This window comes from Rhinopithecus roxellana, chromosome 15, assembly GCF_007565055.1.
Source record: "Rhinopithecus roxellana isolate Shanxi Qingling chromosome 15, ASM756505v1, whole genome shotgun sequence".
NCBI classification, from domain to species: Eukaryota; Metazoa; Chordata; class Mammalia; order Primates; family Cercopithecidae; genus Rhinopithecus; species Rhinopithecus roxellana.
The window spans coordinates 11,980,412-11,989,603 of NC_044563.1; the positions used below are offsets into that span (position 1 = coordinate 11,980,412).

The 9,192-nt window shown below is 58.2% G+C and overlaps 1 protein-coding gene across 2 annotated transcripts in view; it reads right to left on the reverse strand.

The window, feature by feature from the left end:
• The window catches only part of NRXN2 (neurexin 2), a 153,321-nt gene extending 147,317 nt beyond the window's left edge, over positions 1–6,004 (reverse strand). For both annotated transcript variants that reach the window (XM_030918581.1, XM_030918583.1), the window contains exon 1: positions 5,776–6,004. The gene's annotated coding sequence lies outside the window, so the exon portion shown is untranslated. The remainder of the gene's footprint in view (positions 1–5,775) is intronic.
• Between the last annotated feature and the right edge of the window lie 3,188 nt (positions 6,005–9,192).

Genomic DNA, 9,192 nt, shown 5'->3' on the forward strand with positions numbered 1-9,192 from the left:
CTTCCATTGCCCACCGCCAGTGCAGGGACACTGCAGGGTGGCCCTGGGGTACCTGCCTGTTTACTGACGTCACTGCAGTGCACACTGCCACCCAACCCACTGCTGGCCCAGAGCCACCACACCTCTGAGGAGCTGACCTCCTGAGTAATCCTGGGGTTCTGCAGCCAGTCAGCTCCCTAGTGCCTCCCACCCTGCCCCCGCCCACAGATAGACTCAGCAGCCTTGGGCCAGTGGTGCCCAAGCTGGAGTGGATGGGGCAGGGAGTGGCTAGGCTGCCCTCAGGACTTCTGCTGCCTCTCCCCAACATTACCCTCTCCTGATAACTCAACATTACCCTCTCCCGTAACTCAACATTACCATCTCCCAGTAACTCTTCCTGGGTCCTCCTAGGCCAGGGCATCCTCCTCATCTTCCCATGGCCAGGTTAGTGCCACTGAAGCCTCTGGGCTGCAAACTTTGGGCTCCATCTGCATCAGATACCAGGCTGGACCCCATGTGCACTGTCTTATTCAATCCTTCAGCTTCTAGGAGGTCATTTTGTCACTCTGGCTTACAGAGCAGGAAGCTGAGCTTAGAACGATGAATTCACTTGCCTGAGGCCACAGTGCAGGTAAAGGGTGTGAGGGCTCCAAGGCATTTCTTTTACCACTGTGTCTGGAGGTCAGAGCCCACCCTCTTCTGATCTGGCCTTCACAGGGGACACGGCTCTCTCAGGTGCCCCACTCTAAAGCCCACTCTTGGGACTGGGAGACAGAGACCTCAGAGCTCATGGGGTTCATCTTCTCCTTTTTTCCTGATGTGGAAACTGAGTCCCAGGGAGGGGCAGTGAGCTGGCCTGGGATCACACAGAAAAGCAAGACTAGAACCAAGGTCGCTGGCCTTCCATTCCAGACACCTCCCATTGCACTTGCTGACCTAGACCTGGGCCCTCCTGCCTGACCAAAGGCCTCAGCCCCACACCACCAGGGGCAAGTATGCAAATGGTGATCCATGCCCACACAAGCAGAGCCCCTGGCCAAGGGCCCTCTCCCCACATCCACACAGCCCCCTCTCTGTCAATGCCCACACACACAAACACACGCCCATACACACACCTCCAGCCGTGGGGATGCCGGCCTCCCTCTGGCTCTCCTCTCCTCACGCCAGCATCCTCTCATGCCAGCTGGGAGTGACACAGCAGGGGCCTCCTCCAGGCGCCAGGGAGGAAGAGCTGGGTTTACACACATTCTGGTGGCCCCAGAAGGCAGCCTGTGGACAGGTGGGAGAAGTGCGTGCTACGGGGGGAGATTTTGGCTCAGGCTAAAGAGAAACTTGCTGGCTGGCAATCTAAAGCATCCAACAATGGAGTAGGCTGCCTCGGGGGGCGGTGAGTTCCCCGTCTGTGGAGGTGTTTGAGGTGAGACCGGATGACTGCTGCTCAGAGAGGCTCAGCGTGGGGGAGGCTCTTGAATCATATGGAAGAGGACAGCAGACTGCTTGACCCCTGAGGTTCTTTTCTGGAGGGTCCCATCTCCCCCATGAAGCTCCAGACAGGATTGGCAGACCGTGAACAACAGTTCCTACCTCCCCTTCCTTCCGGCTGAGATGATCTGGCAGAAAAAAAGGGAAGACCCCAAGCCTGTCCACACCCAGCCATAACCTCAGCAGCAGCAAAAACAAGACAGCACAGTGGTTAGAGGCACTGGCTCCAAAGCCTGGGTTCAAATGCCAGCTCTACCCCTACCCAGCTGTGTGATCTTTGGTAAGTTACTCAGCCTCTCTGTGCTTCACTTTCTTTCTGTATAAAATAGAGATAGTAATAGTGTTGTCAAAATTAGAATTAACATACATAAAGCACCTAGTACAGTGCCTGGCATAGACTAACGTGTGAAAAAAAAAGTGTGTCGTATTAATGATTATTTTTAAAACTTCTCATCTCGGCCTTTTACAGTTTGCAGTACTGAGTGCCTAGTGTTTCCTTTGATCCTCACCAGGGCTTGGTGAGAAAGGTAAGCAAGACAAGTATTATCACTGCTCCTTTTACAGATAAGGAAATAGATACTCAAAGGGGAGAAGGGACCCACCCAAGGTCCCACAAATAGTAAATGGCAGAGCTGGGATTCAGATTTGGTTCCGTCTAATCCCTATCCCTCGTGTCCTCCTCAACTCTGCTGGTCAATTGTCCTGACTCAGAGGGCAGGAGAAGGAACAAACAGGTCTCAAGATAAGTCAGAGTCCCCTGCCAGGGTGGGCTGGGCATGAGTGAGCATGTCCACGAGTCTCCAAGCAGCTCTCTGTGTCATGGAGAGAAGCAGGGAGTGGGCCGGGCCCAGGAGCTGGTAGCTCAGGGTGCACAGGACAAGGCTGTTGCCACCTCATGGAGCTGGGGAAGCAGGTGGGCTGGGGACGGAGATGCAATGGAATGACTCGGTGCAGTGGGGGCCGGAGGACAGGTGCATGGGAGCATGGAGGTAGGTGGTGGGAGGGATAAGCACCAAGCGTACCTATGCTGTGCACAGCTGCGGCACAGCAGCCTGGGTGGGTGCACCCCAGTGATGCAGAGGGGACAGATGGCTTCCAGGGGCGGCCTTGTGAGTAAGCATGAGGTGCCTGGGAATGTTCCTAAAGGTATCTATGACAGGTGTGTGTGTGCGTGTGTGTGCGTGTGTGTGTGCACATGTGTGTGTGCAGGGAAGGTTATGATAATGACAATAAAAATAGCTACCATTTACGGGGACCTTTTATGTGCCTGACAAATACATCAAAGTAAGGTTTACAGAGTGCTTCACACAGGGCCAGGCACACAGTAGGTTCACAATAAATATGCTTGTTACTACTGTCATTGCCATCATTGTCCTCTCAGTGAGTCCTTGTAATATCCCATTAGGTAGGGATGAGGATCCCATTTCACAGGTGAGGAAACTGAGGCTCACTGAGGAGCACAGTGGAGTCCCAGCCTCACCCTCACCCCACCATGCCAAACAGTGGTGGTGGCAGTGGGGAAGCAGCTTCGTAAATGCTAACAAAGTGCCACGCACACCCCTGAAGGTGTGCACCAGACTGTTTGTTGAATGAGTCTCCGAGAGCCCACAGGCCCGTCAGTGTGGAAGGGGCAGGGGTGGGGGAGCTGCACCAACAGATGGAGCAGCAGGGTGGGTGGCGGGTGAGGACACACAATCAGGGCATCCCCGTGGGGTCTGGACTTGGGAGCTGCGAATGAAAGGACAGTGTCTCCAGTGCACAGGCAGGTGTAGGGGCCCCTGTGCCTGAGGACTGATGCGGGGGGTGGGGCCACTTAGAAATGGGAAGGCTCCCAGGGAAGCCAGATATAGCTGGGGGCTGGACTCCACTAGGAAGGGTCGTGGTTGTGACCAGGAGGGGTAGGAGGCCCTGGGCCGAAGGTACGAAGATAAGCGAATGAGAGAGAAAGTAGAAAAGAGGTTTAGGGGGTGAGCCACAGCATAAAGTGTATTAGCAAGTGTGTACTGCTGTGCACACACGTGCACACACACAAAGGCCTGGGGCAAAGTGCTCAGCACCCAGACAGACATGCACATGGTACTTCAGGATGAGCTTGCTGGGGTCAGGGACTGGTGTGTCTAGGAGAGTGTGCACACGTGCTGTGAAGACCTTGGAGGGATGGGGTGTCTAGAAGGAGAGGGTGTGTTGCAGGGACTGAAGGTGTATGAGGAAGAAGCACAGGTGTGCCTGCAATGGCTGTGAGCCTGCAGAGGTGAGTGGTTGGATGGGGGCTGTGTGCATCCAAGGGTGAGGGCTGGCAGTGCTGCGCTTGGGGCTCTGGGGGCACATAGTGACCATGTGTGTGTGTTGTGTACATGACAGCAAGGCACCTGGGGGAGGTCTCAAGGAGGCAGGCACGAGGTGGCAGCCTCTCTGGGTGGGGAATGTGGGCAGTATGCTGCCAGGAGGTGTATTGTGTACGCAGGTGTGTGTGCCTGTGTAGGTGTGTGTCTGGGTGGGTGCCACCGAGCATGTGTATCATTGTCAGAGTGTCTGTGTCACTGGCAAGGGCAGGCGGGAGGGAGCAGCTGGACCTGGGTAGTGACTGAGCCTGGAAGGAAAGAGGGGTCCCCACCAGCCACTCAATCACCCAGTCCCTCCTCTCAGAACTCCACTGTCATATGGATTCAACCCAGGCCAAGACGCCAGGAGAGGCCCAGGCTCCTGGAAAGAACTGCCCAGCAGCCGTGGCCGGTTGATCCATCCCACCCACCCCTGTGGATCTGAGGACAGGATGGGTCTGAGAACACTTCCTCTAGCATGAATGGAGAGCCCCCAGCACACCCTTCTCCCCTGTCTCCCAAAAGATCCAGCCACACCTCAGATGCTAGCATCCCTGGAGCCATCCCTGGAAGCAAGAGGAGCTAGGGACTGAGGGGCTGAAGTACCCACAAAACAGAAGGCCTCACAGCTAGTAGACCACAGACCTCCCTCCCCTTCTCCTTCCCTCCCCCTTCTTTCTTTCTCCTTCTCTGGCAGAAGACAGAGAAAGTAAGACCCTAATGTCTACCCTCCCCCAAAAGGAACACCCAGACACTGGGAAGGTGGACAAGAGGGAAGGATAAGAATGAAAGGAAGAGGAGAGATGCCCACCCGCCAACACATACAAAAACAGGGCTATCTGGAAGCCCCCAGGGCAGCCAAGGGACTGGGGACCCAAGACCCACCCCCTAAAAATCTATTTCATTATTCCAGGTGGACAGCCTCCTCCTTCACCTCCAGACACCAAGAGAAAGCCCCTCCCAGCCCTTGCTAGCCCAATGAGGCATCGAATGCCCTCTCCCAAGACTCAGGAGGGGGGTGAGAGTAAAGGAGACAACAGCACCCCAAAGCCAGTTGTGCCCCAAGAGCCCATCAAGGGTTCAAAGGCTCATACCCCAACCCAAAGATCCCAGGGAAGACTGCTGCTTCAGCTGGGGGAGGAGGCTGGGACATGAGAAATGGTCCCTTCCTCTTTAGGGGTGGGGGAGCAAGCCAAGGGCCCTGCAGCTTTCTCTCCCCCTGCAGCACTCTCTGACCAGAACCCTGTCACCGCCCCCAGCTCATTCCCACCCCAGCAAAGCCCCCTCCTACTGATTTCCCGGTCTCCCTCTCTCATCACCCCCAGCCTTCCCCCGCAAGCTTCCGCTCCTCTCCCTCAGACCCCATCTTCCCCAGCTCTCCACCAGCACAGACCTATCTCTGCCTGGAGCACCTTGGCACATTCCCCTCTGCCCTCTCCCAATAACCTCTTCTCGCCTTGGCTCCCATCCCCCAGGAAAGCCTGGTCCTCAGTGGGTCCTCTCAGGACGAAGCCCTTGGCCTGGCCCCTTTCCTTCCCTCTCCACTTCTCTCTCCTCTCCAGCCCCCTCTCCTCTCCTCCCACGAAGCCCAGTTTCTCGCTGGTTAGACCCTCCAGAACACAACAGCCCCTCTGGCCCGGCACTGCTTCCAGCCTCTGGGGCTAGCATAGACTGGGGACCCCCCTTTTAGAACCCCCTCACAGTCCTCTGGATGCCCCTCCTTCTCTCCCCCAACCCTTCCCCCAAAGACCCTCCCTCCCACCCCTCCCCAATCTCCCCAGCTGTCAGGGCCAGTGCCCCTTCCACAGGAGCCTCCGACCCCCAAGCCCCCAGCGGCTTTGCCTCCTCTCTGTCACCCGGCCAGCCCTCTCAGCGCGGCGCCCCCGCCCCCCAATTCATACGTCCTGCCTCCCCCGCCCCCTCCGATCCGCTCCCCTCCCCCGATCGGCTCCCGCCCCCCGCCTGTCTCCGCCGCAGCCCCCCCCCTTTTTACCTGGTTCTCGGGGCGCCAGAAGCTGGAGGGTGGGTAGCAGAGCCACAGGGCCGCCCCGTCTCCGTCTCGGGCGGGTGGCAGAGCCAGGGCTAGCGGTGTCTGCCGCCTCGCGCCTCTCTCACTCCCCGCCGCGTCCCCGCCCGCCCGCCCCGCCGCGGTGCCTCTCCGAGGAGGATGCTCCGCGAGTCAGGGCGGCTGCTCCCGCCGCCGCATCCCTGCAACACCGACTGACGGCAGCATCAGCACCAGTGCCAGCCCCCGAGACGCTTCCATTGGACCACACTGCGCTGACGGACGAGCAGCGCAGCCAATACAAGGGCGCAGAAGCCGCCAGTCCGGCGGCTCCCCAGGCCCACTCCCTCCCCTGCGCGGGACCCAGGCGTCCCGGCTCCGCGGCACCCGCGCTCCTCCCAGCCTCTCGAGGTTCTCGGGCGCCCGGGCCCCCAACCAGGCGGGCCCCAAACCCGGCTTCAGTGTCTTTTCAGGGAACCCAGGCACCCTCGCCCCTCGCCCCTTGGTTCGGGGCCTTGGGTCCCGCACCCTCCCGCAACGGCCAGCGGGTCTTCGCGCAGCGCAGGGGCTGGGACAAGCCGAAGGAGAGACTGTGGACCCCGACTTGGGGCGCCGCGGGAGCAGGGCTGGTGCGGGGCCTGGGCCGCAGCGCCCTCTGCCGGCTATGCTCAGGGGCGGGCCCGGGCTTCGAGGAGACTAGAGAAGGGGGACCCGGTGGGTCCACGGCTGCTGGGGTCTTTTTCCAGCCGATAGCCTGGCCCCCTCCTCCCACCTTCCAGAGGGCCCCTGGTCTGGAGCCCCCAGCACTGAAGAGGAAGGGGCTTTGCTGGGATAAAGACGGAGGCAGTGGGGGAAGGAAAGGCAGAGATGGGGGCGGGGTAGACCTAGGACTTGAGGGTTTCCCAGTCCTGCCTCATGGGAATCCCAGAGTTTGATGCCAAACTCTTAAGTTCTGCCTGGAACCCTGGACTGGGGTACGAGTAGGTGTGGGGGCGGGGTTGCGGCTGCACATGCCTGGTGACTGAGGGCATGTGAGGGGGTTCTAAAAGGGGGGTCCCCAGTCTGTGCTAGCCCCAGAGGCTGGAAGCAGCAGCCCCCTTCTCTGTTCTCCTCCTCCCATCCATGAGTTTCAGAGTTAGAGTGGTGCTGGGGGTCGCAGGTCTCTCCTGTAAGGGTAAATGCATCACTGTGCATCTGTACGAGTGTCGGGGACTGGGGGACGCCCTTCACTCACTCCGCCAATAAAAGTGTACACACACTGGCACCTAGTGTGTGTACCCGGAGGCTGGTCACTGGGCTGCTGAATGAGACAGAGTGTGTGTGTGAGTGTGTGTGTGTGTGCGCGCACGTGCCAGACCATTCTGCCAGCTCACTCCAGGACCCTGATTTCTGTTGCAGGGTCTGTGATCTGCACAGCTGGTGGTAGTTGGCACTTCCTTAGCCAGAGGCAACATGCAAGAACACTTACATTCAACCACCAATGCATGCACATCGGACACTCACAGCCATGCACACCTAGCTGTGAACACTGGGCATTCCCAGAAACACACAAGAACACTGTAGAAATGCCCCACCATGGTAACACACCCACAGGAAGTATATACTGCCCAAGAATACACACACTTGTGCACACAGGTACCCACACCAGGCAATTAATGCATGCCCAGAACAGGTGCACCCAGGAGACCTGCCCACAGTCATCCTGGACCCTGCCCAGGCACTTTGAAGAGAGTGGTTACTGAGTGGCTTAACGCGGACACCAGCCCCCCAAAGGGAACCTCCTTCCCCAGCCTGTGACGGGGTAAGAGGGGAACCCAGGCTGCAAGGAGTGTTTCCTAGGAGTCGAGAAGGGTGATCCCAAAGCCAGGTCCCAGACTTAGGGCCCACTCTGACCTTGGAGAGACCCTCAGGGCATCCCCACCAAAGCCACTGAAGGAGCCAGAGAGTGGAACTGCTGAGTCAGGGCCTATGAATGTGAAATCGCCTCTCTGACCCCACAGCCCACTTTCCTGCCCATCCCCCACTGTTCCTCTTCCTGCAGCCTCCTCACACTCACTCAGACACACACACACACACACACACACACCTGTCCATCCAGGCATCAGGGCATAGACAGACAGATGTAATGGTTCCCAGAGACAGACTCAGACTCTTACAGAGGAGTCTGGGCAGGGAGGGACGTAAGTATGAGCACTTGTCTCCTGTCCCCACCCCCGGCTTTGCCCATCAAGGGCAGAAAAGGTCACTGGGCAGCTGCTGCACCTCCCTGCCCCTCCCACCTACAGGGACATCTCTCTTCTCTGCAAGGTCCAAGGTTCAGACTGCCTAAGCATTTGGGACCTGCCACTTCAAGACACACCCCATACTCACACATCGCACACAGGCACCCACCCAATGTGGACAGTTGAGTGATATGCTGAGCACATGCCCTTCTCCCATGTGCAAAGGCTAGTGGGGACACATGGGGGAGGGGAAACAGCAGATACAGCACGCATGTCTGTGCACACACATGCACACAGACACATACAACGTGAAGCTCAGACACCAAATTCAGACACATGCAACCATGAAGACTGCTACACATCACATCCCGACAGGCAGACCTGGACACACATATGCATGCACACACATACACACACACACACACACCAGGAAGAGGCCAGACTGGTACTAGAGGGTGGTGAGGAGAGGAGCCGACTGGGCTGCAGGGATGGAGGCAGCACAGGAGGCAGGCAGCACAGGAGCGAGCTGCTCTTCACAACACAATCGCCGTCTGTTGTTATAGCAACTCAGCCCCCAAATCATGAAACGGATATTACAGCCTCAAGAGGGGGAAGGGTGTCGGGGCTGAGGACAGAAGGAGGGGCAGGGGGGCACCTGATGCAGAGACAGGGCTGGGGGGCCCAACACGGGGTAGGCCTGCAGGAGAGGTATGACCAGGAAAGAGAAAGGAGTGACACAAAATAAAGAATATGCCGGGGGAGTGGGGTCTCAAAGCAGGGATGGATGTGATGTGGAGAAACCCTGGAGTGGGGGACCAGGGCATTCATAGGGGAACTGAGGCCATGGCCAGGCCCGCAGATACTGGGCTTTGGAGTTGAAGGTGCTCAGGTCTTCACCCGCAGGACAATCCCACAGCTGCTGTGGGACACCTCCCAGTTTGGGGGACTTAGGAGGTAGCTCCCATTGTCAGGACTGCTGTCTGGAGTCTCCTGACTCTAAGGGCAGCCCAGCCCAGCTTCAGAACCTTTAGTAAACTCCCAGACCAGCCTTCGAAGTGGCCTTAGCCGGCCAGGTGCAGTGGCTCACACCTGTAATCCCAGCACTTTGGGAGGCTGAGGCGGGTGGATCATGGGGTCAGGAGTTCAAGACCAGCCTGGCCAAGATAGTGAAACCCCGTCTCTA